Source organism: Pan troglodytes, chromosome 13, assembly GCF_028858775.2.
Source record: "Pan troglodytes isolate AG18354 chromosome 13, NHGRI_mPanTro3-v2.0_pri, whole genome shotgun sequence".
NCBI lineage: Eukaryota > Metazoa > Chordata > Mammalia > Primates > Hominidae > Pan > Pan troglodytes.
Window position 1 is genome coordinate 96,700,336 of NC_072411.2, and position 15,872 is coordinate 96,716,207.

The 15,872-nt window shown below is 33.7% G+C and overlaps 1 non-coding gene across 1 annotated transcript; it reads right to left on the reverse strand.

Annotated features, from left to right (window-relative positions):
• Nucleotides 1-413: 413 nt before the first annotated feature.
• LOC112208484 (small nucleolar RNA SNORD59) lies at nucleotides 414-481 on the reverse strand. Its single transcript, XR_002942962.1, has one exon. It is a non-coding gene; the product is annotated as a small nucleolar RNA SNORD59 (small nucleolar RNA).
• Between the last annotated feature and the right edge of the window lie 15,391 nt (nucleotides 482-15,872).

Sequence of the window (15,872 nt, forward strand, 5' to 3'; positions counted from 1 at the left end):
ACAGTTTTAATGGTATTACTTCAATTACATTCATAAAATAGTTTGGGAAGGTGAGCTTTTATTGATTTTCTATAAATCATGGTTAATTAGGGTTATAGAATTATATGGTTAATTATTTCAGCCATTCATAAGATCAGACACAGAGTAGCTCTAAAGTTTTCTACATTTTTTAAAAGCTCTGTTTTTTAAATATACACCTTTGAATTCTCATGATTTCATATTAGGTAGTTTAACTTAATTATCCATGAAGACAGTGATTTTAATAATTAAAAGCTTTGAATTTTTTTCTCTCAACCATAGGCAATTTAATGTCACCATATTAAAAATTTCCCCCTAAAATAAACAAAATTCAAATGTTAAAAGAAAACTTTCTGCTGTTTTTCTTTTTATTTATTTATTTATTTATTTTTGGTTCTTATCTGGAATGGCATCTAGCTTCAGCAAACTCAGAACAAAAGTCAGAAGCTACTAATCAATGAGGCTTTCTGCTGGTATTGATAAAGATATATAAAGAATATTTTTGGCAGGGCGTGGTGGCTCGCCCCTGTAATCCCAGCAGTTTGGGAGGCCGTGGCAGGAGGATTACCTGAGGTCAGGAGACCAGGCTAGCCAACATGGCGAAACCTAGTCTCTACTAAAAAATACAAAAATTAGCCAGGCGTGGTGGCGGGCTCCTGTAATCCCAGCTGCATGTAAGGCTGAGGAGGAGAATGGCTTGAACTCAGGAGGTGAAGGTTACAGTGAGCTGAGATCACGCCAGTCTGGTTGACAGAGACTCCATCTCAAAAAATCAAAAACAAAAACAAAACAACAACAACAAAAAGAATATTTTTGTACAATTTGTGTATTCAGCATCTCTGTAGAAGAAAACCAAACAAAACCAGACAACAACAAGGAAATGAAACAAAATGAGACTAAACAAATTATAATTTAAGAGTCATTAAAATTTAGTTTCAAGACAGCTTCTATTTTTATTCCTGGTTTATATAATGAGTACTATGCCAAATTCACTTAAATCATGATATTAATTTGTGAAGTTGGCCAAGTTCAACCAGAAAATGTTACAATTCCTCAAAGCATATAAAAAATTGTAACAAATTGTCATATATTTATTATGTCCATTACCATCTACATCTAAAATAAATTAACTTCTATGTTTTACAAAGTAATTATCTAAACAAAAAATATGCAGTGGTGATTATTTCTAATGTTGTCAAGTAACATAAGAAGCACTAGAATCCATAACATGAAAGTACTAATGAAGCATCTATTAATATCCATGTAGTCATTTGAGGAGAGAGCTTATAATAGAAGACTCACAGAACTTTTTCTCCTAGCTTAATACCAGTACAAAAAATAATAATAATAGTCTTTTTTTTTAAGCACATAAAATACAATTGAAGTGAAGTTTGGAGTATTTTGAACTTTGTCTTTCTTCTCACAAGTCAAGTGTTCACTTTTTTGAAAAATAATCATTTGAGGGAAATTCATTTTATTCTCTTAGTTCAGTGAGTTGTAAATTCTGCTCTTTCTTGATTTCATGCAATAGGGAAGTAAAAAGAATGACTTGCACCACAAATTTTATTGAGCATAAGAAAAAGCTAAGATTTGAACCAATTCAGAGATCACATCTACCTATATTCCACTGGGTTAAGAAAGAAATGAAATGTGGATTTATGGTCTTTTAAATCACTAATATGAACCATTAGCAGAACTAACTTTAAATCTATAACCAGGATTGTGTTAAATGGGAGATATATTTTTGTCCAAGGTTAACACATAACAAAATCTAGTTCCCTCAAAATGCATGATTTTATATCAAAATTTATTTAAGTAGAGCCAGCCAAATGAAGGCTAGCAACAAGAAAAAGAAATAAAGCAAGGAACAAAAAAATCATCTAATCTAGCTATCTAATCCATTTTTTTTTTTTAAATAGAAGTGTCAGCTAAGGTCCAGGAAATTAAAGGACTTGTCAAATAGTTTATACCAATCTATATTCAATTCAACCTAGGACTCTGATTTTCTTCTTTTTTTCTTTTCTTTTAGACGGAGTCTCGCTCTGTTGCCCAGGCTGGAGTCCAGTGGTATAATCTCGGCTCACTGAAAACTCCCCCACCACCCCAGGTTCAAGTGATTCTCCTGCCTCCGCCTACCGAGTAGCTGGGACTACAAGCAGGTGCCACCACTCCTGGCTAATTTTTTGTATTTTTAGTAAAGATGGGGTTTCACCATGTTAGCCAGGATGGTCTTGATCTCCTGACCTCATTATCCACCTGCCTCAGCCTTCCAAAGTGCTGGGATTACAAGCGTGAGCCACCACGCCTGGCCTGAAATTTCAATAAGAGCTTCAATCATTTAAATAATTCTAGTACATGAATTAAAAAATATTAACCTAAACATCTGAGAAATAAGAATTTAAATTTGTGTCTATCTTTGCTCAGGGGTAGGCTGAAGCCACTTTTTCTGCCTTAAAGGAGCTGATTTTAAACTTTTCAGAATTTGCAAGACAATTTCTAAAAATAATCATTAAAACTTAAATTACACAAGTTTACAATTAAATAAGTTACATAAAAAGATAAATACTTAAAACTCATTACTTTTTAATCATGTTGCTACATTTTGCTATTTTTTATGGTCTTAACACTATTAGATCTTTTATATCTTGATAGTGAAAATGCTAAATGATATATAATGGCACACATCTTCCATCTCAGTATTCAATGCCATCATATTGGTAGCCAAAACCTGGCCACGATGGAAGTATATTTCCATAGAAATAAACAAACACTGTAAATCAGGGTTTGATGTATTGTTTTACTAATTGCCTAGACAAAGTAAGATTTGTTTTACTAATCACCTAGACAAAGTAAGATTTGAAAAATATGATATTTCAGTTCAAACTTAAAAATGTGTCATGTTTATTGCTGCTACATTATGAATTTTTCAAAATATGAGGATATATTCTTCCATATTTCAAGAATTATTATCAGATTCAGACAAGAAATTGCTGAAATCATTAAAAAAGAGGTAGAGTTCTGACAGGCATCCTCATCATCTCACTTTTATCTTATTATTCATGTAAAAGAAAATATCAACCAATATGACTGTTGGAAGTACACTCACTTGTCAATTATAACTACAGTTAGGCTATAATTAAAAGAGTTCAGTAAAAATCAAATAAATCATTCTGTGAGAATAAATAGGATACATATAAGTTATAATAAAGAATATTGTATATTTTATTGTTTGTAAATTGCATGCCACACACACTTTACACCAGCAAAATTTACACTGAACTTATGTAGATATGCTTATGCATACATTTCTTCCATTTATCTATATCTATGTCATTTACATCTATATTTAGCTTCCTGTATCTTTAAAATGGGAATCAGGTAACAAATCTTTATAATCCTAAATGACTTTTAAATCCCCCCCCCAATTACTTTAACTTTATAAAGCATGTTGCTATTGTTTTCATAATGTTATACAGTGACATTTTTCTCAAAAAAAGCAAAAATTGCCACAATGTATTTCATTTCCTTTAGTAAAGACCAAGAAAATAAAAAAGGTTTCTATCTATTTCTCTCTGTCCTCTAGATTACATCCACTTCATTAATGCAAGTAATATTTACATTACTTCCTCTGTCATCTTTCTTTCACTTCTCTTTCCATTACTTCAGAATTTTTCTTCATGATAACCAAAATTTTCTGTCAAAACCATAAATATGATCCTGTAAATACTTCCCCATCTCCTCTTTACAATAATGTTTCTTATTAAAAGAAAACTAAATAAAGCTAACAAAAACACTTCTAACAATTTTCCATGACAGATTAATCCTGAGATTCGCAAAATTTTCTATTAAGAGCCAGATAATAAATATTGCAGGCTTTATAGGCCATACAGTTTAATATCGCAACTACTCAAGCCTGCTGCTGTAGCATGAAAGCAGCCATAGACAATATATAAATCAATGAGTGTAATTTGTTAAAATACAATTTCATTTACAAAAACAAGCAGTGGAAAAGATTTGCTGTAGGGCCATGGATTGCTGACTCCAGTACTAGATCATTGTAACCTGGTTCAATAATAGTTAACCATCTTCATCACCCAACAATTCTTTCCAAGTACACTAAGTACAAGAAATAATTATGTCCATTATGTCCAAATCTGTCATTCACTTTTTCATTTCATTGTTCTATGCCGTATACTTTGCTTTAGTCATTCCTATTACTTAATACATTTGTTCATTGCTTTTTTTCTGCACCTGCAGCCATTCTCCTCAAGAATAAGAGATGGAAAAATGTGTAAAGTGTTTTATATGTTTCTGTCTTGAAATCTTGGTTGTTGAATAATTACTCCAGAAAAATAATTAAGAAGGGGGATTTGAAAGTGAGTTGAGGGAAAATAACAACATCTGTTTGGAATATATTAGTTCTTTTTAGAAATCTTTGAGTCAGGTTTAGGTGTTTAGTAAGAAGCTACCTGATCCTAAGATCAAGAGAACTATCTTAAATACACTTGAGTATTATCGTGATGTAAATGTTAAGAAGCCCATGGGAAGCTTCAATATATAAAGAACTCAGAAGTCATCCCTTTCATTCTTAAAACAAGACAAATATAGACAAACTCAAAGTTAATGACTATTTTTAAAACCATCAGAGAACTGAGGTCACAAGTCTAACCACTATCCCAAAATCTGAAGAGACAGGTTGCTATGGGTTGAGTTGAACAAAAATATGTGTTGAAATTCTCATCCTCAGTACCTGATAATGTTACTTTATTTGGAAATAAACTGTTTATATAGTTAAGCTAAAATAAGGTCATTAGAATGAGTCCTAATCCAATGTGACTAGTGTTCTAATGTAAAAGGGGATTTGGATATAGGGACAGACATACACAAAAGAAAAATCATGTAAAGACCCCAGAAGAGTGCCATCTACAAGCCAAGGAACAGCTAGGCTACCAGAAACTAAGAGAGAGGCACAAAACAGATTCTCCCTCACTGCCCCTCATAAGGAAGCAACCTAACCATGGGACTGGACATGATCACTCAAGAAAATTATATAGAATGATAAATGAGAAGCTGAAGGACAGGACTATATTTTTTAAAACCTAAACAATGAATAACTGGTTAAAAATCATGACTGATAAAATACGTAATACTTAAAGAAAACCCATTCTTTTTCCAAAAAAGCAAGTTAATTTTGAAATTTTCAGATGATTTTAAACAATCCGAAGTGTTTCACCAAGATTCTAAGTTTTAATGTCTTTTTTTTTTTTTTTTTTTTTGAGACAGAGTGTCACTCTGTCACCCATGCTGGGGTGTAGTGATGCGATCTCAACTCACTGCAACCTCTGCCTCCTGGGTTCAAGCAATTCTCCTGCCTCAGCCTCCCGAGTAGCTGGGATTATAGGTGTGTGCCACTATGCCTGGCAAAGTTTTGTATTTTTAGTAGAGATGGGGTTTCACCATGTTGGCCAGGCTGATCACTTACAGAGAAGAGGTGGTTATTAGTCAGTAAGAAGTAGGAACTTGAAATCCTTTTACATTGTACCAAACTGGTCTCAGGTTTCTCACTGAAACTAATCTTTGCACTCTGTTCTAAACTCATACTACCAGATTGGTCAGAGAGGATAAACCCATTTTAAGTGTGACAGTTTATAGAATTTATTTGCAGTAAGTTTGAGCTTTTGGAATTTGAGGTATAGATGATCACATATGTCACTGCTTAGAGAGGTACCATTTACTCATATCCTAGAATGCTGAAACTGTTTAAGGGGGATTACAAAATGGTATCTAACTGAAGTACATCATATACAGATTTAAATTCGTTAATCTTTGGAAAAAGAAGAATTTCAATGCAAGATATAAAAAACAGGAAAATGTTAATATTTCAAAAATTAAGTTAAATTTAATATAGCTGATAACAGGGATTTGAAGAAAAATAAATAAATAAAAAAGAAATGCTTCCAAAATGTGTAACAAAAGAGAGAAAAGTATCAAATTATCACACAGCAGGAGCTCACTAATTTTTTCCTGATTGATTTGAACATATAAAAAAGTTACTTCCTTGATATATAATACTGATAGAAATGAAATAAAATAATAAATAATTTAAACCAGGTATTTTTCTATTAAATATAATGATTTATGAACTAATGGTGATTATGAGCCTAAAGGAATTAGGTTGAGAAACACTAACATTTGTGTACCAGAACAAATACAATGGGTCTTAAAAGAAGCATTCTGGCAAATATCAGATTAAAAATGTACTATTTTTATGCTCAGTGGAATAAGACTTTCAGTCACAGAAACATGCTGAAGATTTGCAAGGTGTATGAATGGTTCCACAGGTGAATCATAGGTTTGTATTGTGATACATTTCAATCAACACTAGGTAAAAAAAAATAAGAAAAGAAGCTTAAAAGTTACTAGACACTTGGCAAATACTTTCACAAATACTTTAAGAGTTTTAAGTAAAAGAAGCCAGCACTGCTCCATGACATTTCTGGCTTTTAGAAAGCTTTGTCGGCTGGGCATACTTTTCTAGGAGAAAACAAAAGGAGCAGGAATTATGTACTTTTGGCCACACTAATGGAATCCAAGCAAAAAGTAAAAGTTAGCTGTAAGCAATTGTGAATATATAAGTAATGATAAATAATGTTGAATTATTATACATCAGAGCTATAACTGGTAAGAGGAAGATTCAACACAACATCACAGTAAGTGTCATGTTCATATGTTCAGAAGTTATAATTTTTAGAAGTTGATTTAACATCACATCTGTTTTATGTAATTTTCAAGCCTTAAAACAACTTCAAAAATAAGTGCAAATATCAAGGTTATGGTTGAATTGGGAGTATGTTACAGTTATACTGATTAATGCTAACACCAGCCTACCAAAAATTTAGACACACGCTCAGGTTTTTAATGAAAAAAGTAATTTCTAAACTTGTTGTGTTTATAAACTTCCTGGAACAATGTCAACTGAGGACCCCAACTTAGTTCTTCAAGCTTAGTTCATAAAGTGCTAATTATGTGTTTTTTTAAATTTCAATAAAGGTGGAAAATATTGGCAGTTGCCAGGTCTTGCAATTTTTTCTATTTTTATGTAACATCACGTATTGCAGAGTATTCGGTTAAAACTTACTTTTAATTATTAAATTGTTGTGCTCTTGTTGTAAATTTGAAGGCATGACATTTGGGGATAACATTTAAATAAAAACATTACTGTGGGCTGGGTGGGAATGCCTGCTGGGGCTTCTAGCACTGTGGATCTGCATCTGCCTGAACTTTTCAGGCCTGTGCAGCTCCATATTCCATCAGGGTCTGCCCAGTGAACAGATCAGGTGAGTCTGTGACTCCACTCATGCCTGTTGCTCCTAGCTGGGCAGTACACATTGGCTGGGACTTCCAACACAGCAGACCCTCCTCTGCCTGAACTCAGCAGTTGGGCACAGCTCCATGTTCCTCCGGGAAGCACACAGATGGTGGATCAGGTGACTCCACCCACACCCACTTCTCCTAGATGGGCAGGACTCGCTGGCTTGGGTGATGCCTAAGTGTAGGGGTCCCACCTTCCGAACACTGAGAGGGGTGAGACACCCATGTTTGTGAGCCACAGAGGGACTGAAGTACGCTTCCCCCTTCAGGGCCAGTCTGGGAATGATACGGTCTGTCTGCTAACCACAGCCCCTTCCCTAGGGAGCCCTACAGCCCAGCACATCTAACAGAGAAAATATGAGTGGGGTGCCAGGGATTGGAAGAGGCTCCTCCAATGCCCAGGAACAGACTTGATAAGGGGGTCATCTGTCTCCTCTTGCACCACAGAGCACTACTGCCAATGCACCAAAATACAAAAGAGCCATGTGTCTAAGTAAGAGCCTATTTGGTGGCCAACACTCTTAAGCACCACCTGCTGGATCCAGGATAGTCTGTCCATCTCAAAGTCCTTAACCTTAATCACATCTGCACAATCTCTTGCTGTGTAAGGTAACATATTCATAGGTTTCAAGGATTAGGATGCTGACATCTTCAGGGAGGAACATTATTCTGCCTGCCATAAATATGTTGAAAACACTGCTATTTTGAAAAAGTTACTGCATATGTTAAATGGCAGTATCTGGCAGAAAATAAAGTCTTGGGTAGGTCTGCAGACACTAAAAGTTTGTGTGTGTCATGTGTGTGTGCGTGTGTGCACGCGCGCATGCTCCTTGGAGGAGGACACAGAATTTGACAGAGATTTTTACCTAATATATTAATTAAATAAAAAATTAATTAAATTCCTATGATTTTTTAATCTCACACTGTCACTGCTACTAATTTGAGGTTACAATTAGAGAACAAATATATCATCTAAATTAATTTAATTTTTAACTCCCAAATTCTTTTCATTTTTACTGCAACCCATTCATTTAATACAATTTCTTGTCAACAACATTAATGACCATAAATATGAAAATTTTGTTTGGTCCTATAAACGAAGCAAAAGAAATATCAATAACCTATGATATCATGCTTGAAAGGATTTTTCCCTTCCTAATTGAAAACAAACAGAACCTAAGCTAAGTTAAATGAATGTGTAATCTTTCATTGCAAAACAAAGGTTATTAACTGATGCAAGTATGTACATAGTTATAAACAGGAGAAACAAACGATTAACTTCGGAAAAGTCTGAGCTTAAAAATGTAAAATGTCAATAAGAATTAAAGAACCACATTTTAAATAGTTCAGAATATTTTTTAATGAATTTCTCAGCATTTGCTTATGACTGTGTGCTTAGTAAAGAAGGAATATATCTGCTTTTGAAGGGCTCTTTATTTGACATTTTCTAAAGGTTTTTTTAAGAACATAAAGTCTGTTCCTACTTAAATGAAACAAAGTAGTGAAGGAGTTTTAGCAAACCCTTGTCAAGGACAATATGTTCATGCTGTAATTCTTTTGAGAACCACCTTATTATTTCCTATGACAAATTTCCGAGGCTATTAACTCTGGTTTTCACAAGTGTAACTTCATTTTCCTACAACTGAATACATTTATTTCTTAAATCCCAATTTTGCCACATGGTTAAAACTTAATCCCAACTTAAGTTATTCACTTGGATGTGTTACTTTTTCTTTTTCCAGTGAAGACTGTCCTATCTTTTTCGTTCTTTCTCCTCACAATTGCATACATAGTTTAGGAATTTGCAAGCATCAGGTAGAAGTGAATAATACTTAGTTGTGTGGTCTGTGCTGTCATCCAACGCACCCTCTGCTATCACAGCTTGCGCTCCACCAGAGGGTTTAAGTGAGATGCTCTGAACTTGCCTTGGGTGCCTTTCCTTAAACATTCCAGGCAGCAACCTGTCGGTAAACTGCTACCCTTCCTGCAACATGGTGGTTTGTTTCCACCTTCCAGGGTCCCAGCTGTAAAGGAGAACATACATTTCCTTTCTCCTCAGGTCCCTACATCATTCTGGAGATTTGTCAAATTCAAATAAGTATTTAGAGCTATAGGCATGGTCCAGAAATGTGGCCATGCCTGTCTGTCATCAATAATGACTAACCACTGACTAACCACTGACTGTCGTCAGTAATGGTTAAATTTAAAATTGAATAAGCTAATTAAACTAATACACTTCTAAAAACTGCAAAATTTAAAGTAGGTAGATTTGGTTCATATAAAAGTATAACACTTAAATGGGTTTGTTGAATCAAATTTAATATATCATTTAATATATTTATTTACATATAATATAACTTATTGCTAAAAGTATCTGTGGCAGGAACATTGTTCAGAAATCTGTGACACAGGGACATTACATTGTTATAATGCAGGACTCGAACTCCTGTGATAAGTCTGGTTGGAACTGTCCTGCCTACAAACAGAATCTGATGAATCTCTCTTTGATTTCACCTTCTGTCTTTCTGACTTCCATGTCTCAGTGTCTAATATAGTGCCTAAAATACATTAGGCACCATCAGATATTATATGAATAAATGATTTCATAAAGTATAAATCCCTCAACAAATAAATGAATAAGTGAAAGAAACTAATTTATACTGTATTGCACATGTAGTGAAAAATTTTTTTTAAATGTAGAAAAAAATAAAGGTGAAGAAGGAAAGTTTTCAAATGAAGAGCTAAATATAATTATTTATTTGTTTTTTTGAATTATGAAGAGAAGGATGGAGATTAACAGTCTCCTTTTTGGAGTAGGTACAATTTAAGTTGAAGAAACTCAAATAAATAAGAAACTATATGGTTAATAACATATGGGCAAAACCAAGTTAACCAAGTTGAAGAAACTTAAATAAAATTTTGTTGAACTTTGAAGAGAAAGGTGAAGAATAATAGACTCCTTTTTGGAGTACGTACAATTTAAGTTGGATTGTCAAAGAAATACGAAATAAGATTGATAATCTATAGTCAAAACCAAATGTTTCAACATGTTGCAAACAGCAGGGATTTACAACTCAGGCAAGTTACAAAGTTGGTTTGAGATAAGCTTTCTGTTATCGATGCTTTTGTTTTGTTAGTCTCCTTTGCTGAGCAGTCTGCCCAGGTCTAAGAAGGAAGTGAGATTTTTGTCAAGTCAGTTTTGCATTGATCTGACTCTAGCTGGAGTACTGAGTTCAGTTCTGGGCATTTCATTTGGGCAAACTGAAGCCCATGCAGAAGGGAGTGAGAAAGAAGAAGAAAGGTTGGCAAACAATGAAAGATTAGAAAGTTTCAGGAGGTTGAAAAGAAGCTTAATGGGGATTTGATAGCTGTTTTCAAATATTTGAAAGGTCATCATGCAGAAGGATTACTGGAGTTGTTCTATGCAGTGCCACAGGACACATAGTTGGTTAGTTCAGGAAAGCAGATTCTAGCTGAACATAAGATGAGGCTTTTCTACAACTAAAGCTGATTTAAATGGAGGAAATTGTGCCACAAAATATTAAATGGGCTAGGCGAAGGCTCAAATCATCTATCAAATATTAAAGAGGACATCTCTGCATTGAGTAAAAACTAGAGTAGATGAGCTCAGGTCACTTTGAGTTCTAAGATCCTACTTAGTCATTCTATAAAACTTCCCATAAGAAGATTATGATGAGCATGTGTTGACATTCAGTTCTTTCATTAAAATTGGCTCCAAGTATCCTCTACTTAATGGAAATAGAGAATGAATAAAAAAGCCAAAATGAAAGTCTCTTTACATAACTCTAGCTACCCTTGCTAAACACAATTTTTTTTATAATAAGAATCTTCAGATTCATAGTTCAAGGGAAACAAGTACACACAATAATCAGTATAAAAGAGGTAAAAATTTCTTAAAAGCCCATACTACATTTAATGAAAATATAGGCTTCTTTGGGGAGTGTATGTCCACTGTCAGGAGTGCATCCACTGTCACTGCTGCTAAAGTTCTCTGTAAAGAAATGACTCCTGATTGAGGGCATTTTCTGTCAATCCATCAGTAAAGCTCCATCTTTTCAAATTCACCCTCATCTGACAACTACCATCCTCTGCCTTGAATTGACAAGTAAATGAAATATAAATAATATTAACTTTTTAAAATTAGTGTGAATTTATTCTAAGCATGTGAAACAATTTGACAATGTACTAGTGATTCAAAATACTTGATGTAACTTTTTCTGACTTATTTATGACCTGAATGATTTTTTTTACAAATAAATTAGGAGGTTTCTTAAAGGAATTTCAGAGTGATGCATTTGGTCATTTAGTACAGTGTATATATATATTTATTCCAGGCACTGTTATACATAATGAGGATATGATGAGAAAGGGCTAATTCCTTCCCTACCAAGTCTGAGAAGGTGCAGAAAACAAACAATAAATAAATAAGTAAACAATGCACATTTTGAGATAGGTTATTAAGAAAATAAATATTATAAACCTTACAGTGAAACAAAAGATGAAAGTGTAGGGTGGCAACTTAAAAAGACAAAATATCTGAGAAGATAAACACTTATTCTTTACTACTGCCCTGCTATCTGTTGACTTTTCCATTTTCTCTATATTCTAGAGTTGACCATTCACAGAACATTTGCTTATATTGATCACCTAAAAATTGTGTAATTATATCAAACTATCACTACCAGTTTGGGTAAATGTCCAGGCCTCCACAAATAAACCCTAAGTATTTGTGCATGCTTATAAATAGGATTCAATGGAGAGACAGAGTGATAGATTAGGATTTGAAGGGAGAGAACTAATCATCTTGGAAGATGAGAGAGGATGAGATCTGTTGCAAACGTTGAGTGCCTTTTCTAAGAAGAGAGATTCTTCTGTGTTTGTAGCAGAAAAGAAGTAGTAAAATAAATGAGTTGGCTATTTAGTGATGATGGGTTGATAAGAAATCACAGGTCTGATTTTTCTTTAGAATTTCACTAAGGAATATGAAGTGAGAACATCAAGTGAGGGGAGGAGTGGGAACAAGGTGTTGGTTGTGAGGCTGGAAGAGACAGAACACTTATCCTGGAGAGTAGAAAAGCAGGCTTGCTAGGGAAGCTCATTGGCCTACTTAGCAGGACTAAGGGGCTAATTTGGAGGTATAAAATGTGAAAGATACACCAATGTTTTTGATTATAGGATTTTCTCCAGCTGTGTCTATCTGCTCAATTCAAATATTTCAATCCAACCTCAAGCACATTTAACAAAAGTTTTCATTGAATTTTGTTTACTTAATTTTAGTTGAGCATGTGAAACTTTGAATCGAAGGAATATTTCTCACAAGACTTTTCACCTAAAAGTTATATTTGAAAAAGATAATTGTTATTTTATAATCTTCCAAAACTTATCTTCCAACAAAATCTAGTTACTGATTGGGCTGACTGACAAATTTTAACCTTTTATAATTACATGATTTCAGATCTTCAGAAAAGTTGCAAGAATAGTTCAGAAGTCAAACTTAGAAGAGCAAAATAATAAAGCAATAATACAATGGCACTGCATATAATAATTATAAAAACTAGACAGAGTAAAAAAAAAAATCATTTCAATTGGAAAGGGTATGAATTGCAAACATGTGGCTTATTTGCTAAGGGTACTATCCTGCCTTCACAGATACAGGCTTTCGGAATTGTCAATGGAAAATACAGTGATGGGGAAACCACATACCTGGGGGACTTCAGGGGCCAGAGATCAGAGCTCGAGACTGAGAATACAATTGGAAACTTAAAACACATATTCTAGTAGTGAGAAACCTGCAGAATAATTAAATCCAAATTATAAGCAAAAGCTTTCCAAGTCCTTAACTGTTAGCTAAACAATGCACGTGTGAAGACATAAGGAGGTTTAACAAAAAGAATTAGAAAAAAAGAAAAAGCAGTACGAGGAAAAGATAAATCTACTCTTGATATTTAGAGACAGGGGGCCAGATTCATTAATTTAATATTTTTCTGAACTGAGTGCATTATCTAACTATGCACAGCTGAAGCTGATAGGCTTGAAGTATCTTGGTATAGAGTTGAAAAATGGCATAGCCGCTGGAAATTAATGGGGAATCCCTAAAAGCAAGGAAACTAGAAAATGAATGACCCTAGCAATAAATAATGGCAAACTTAAGTGAAAAACAGCACCTATAATTTAATATAAATTATATAAGTATATATAAAAAATACATAGGATATAAAAACATATACCAAGTATATAAAAATATACTTACGATATATGTGCAATTTTCATATGTTAATTACTATAAATGATTGGTAATATTACAGAAACCTAAATATATGAGGATATACAATGGTCATTAACTAGAAGATAATATTGTTAAAATTTTCTAATTCTCCCCAAAGTAATATATACATTCAATAAAACCTAATCAAAATCCTACAAACTTCTATTTAGAAATTGACATGTTGATTTTTTAAGTTCCATATGGAAAAGTGAAAGACCTAGAATAAACAAATTAACTTTAAGAAATAATACGTTTAGTGAATTTGCACTACCTGATTTTAAGGCTTACTATAAAGTTATAGCAATCAACACAGTCTGAAATTAAAATCAGAATAGATACATAGATAAACACTGCAAAATGGAGAATCCAGAAATAGACAAGCAAATATATATGTAGAAAATTATTTTTTAATTTATTTTATTTTTTTTTTAAGATGGAGTCTTGCTCTGTTGCCCAGGCTGGAGTGCAGTGGCACATCTTGGCTCACTGCAACCTCTGCCTCCTGGATTCAAGCAATTCTCCTGCCTCAGCCTCCCGAGTAGCTGGGATTATAGGCATGCACCACCATGCCCGGCTAATTTTTGTGTTTTCAGTAGAGACGGATTTCACCATGTTATCCAGGCTGGTCTCCAACTCCTGACCGCATGATCCACCCATCTCGGCCTCCCAAAGTGCTAGGATTATAGGCATGAGCCACCGCACCTGGCCAAATTTATTTTTTATAACGGTGCAAAGGTAATTCAATAGAGAAAAGAGAACCCAGTGGTGCTATAACAATTAAACAACCATATGCAAAAATTGAATCAGAGACAGATTCAATTCTTTCTTACTTCACATCAGAGACAGAAATTAACCAGAAATGGAACATAACCTACATTTCTGAGCCACTTCTACAAAGCTACTAGAAGAAAACATAGGATAAAATCCTTGTAACCTACAGTCAAGCATAAATTTCTTAGATAAGGTAAAAAGCACAAACATAAAAGAAAAAAATGAAATAAACTTTATCAAAACCTAAAGGCTGCTCTTCAAAAGACACTACTAAGAAAATAAAAAGACGAATTATAGACTTGGAAGCAATATTTGAATAACACTTGCATGATAAAGACTTTCATTCAGAAATTATAAACTACTCTTAAAACTCAACAATAAAAAACAAACATTCCAATTAATAAATGGCCAAAAGATTTGAACACTTTATCAAAGAAACTATATTGTTAGCAAATAAGACTATGAGAAGATTCTCAAAAAGCATTAATCTTTAGGAGAAAGCAAATTGAAATTGCAGTCAGTTCGCACTCCACGCCTACTAGAATGGTAACACACACACATGCACACACACAGACATACACACACACACACACAATTCTTGATGTTACCAAGCTCTAGAGAGGATTCAAAGCAAATAGAGTTCTCATATAATGGTAGTAAGAGTGCAAATTAGCACAGACACTGAAAAATGTTTTGGAAGTATCTAGTTAAATATAGACTTATGATTCTATGAAACCAAGAAAACCCACTTCTTGGTATTTACCCAAGGAATATTAAAATATATTTCCACACAAAGTGTGGCTTATGAAGATTTAGTCATATTTACCAACAGCTCTAAACAATTCAAAATGTTCAGCAACCAGGGAATGGATAAACTTACAGTGGCTTACCCATACACTGGAATGCAAGTCATAAATTTAAATAAATAAATAAATATATAGAAGTACTGAGGCTTGCAACACTATGAATAAATTTCAAAAGCTTTATGCTAAATGAAAGAAAACAGCTAAACAAATAGTGGATGATTCCATTTTATTATATATTAGAAAAGGCAAAGTATAGGAATAGAAATGAAATAAGTGCTTGAGGTGGGAAAAATGGCTTCCTGAAAGCCAGCAACAGACAGTATATCCTTGAATGATGGGCATTACAGTTTTATGTAACATAATCACATACAAAATAATCCTATATAGCTCATTACCTTTGACATATTCTATGGGTTGGAAGCAAATTACAGGTCCCATTAACTCCAGAGGGGAGAGAATTACTCAAAGGCTTGAATACCAGGAAGCAAGAATCATGTGGACCACATTAGAATCTGTTGGTTGGAGTGAGCAGAAAAGCTACAAACAAGTGGGCAAATCTAAATTAGCAGGGACTAATTTAGGCAGATTAAGTACAAGATAAAGCTTAAACATTAGATAAC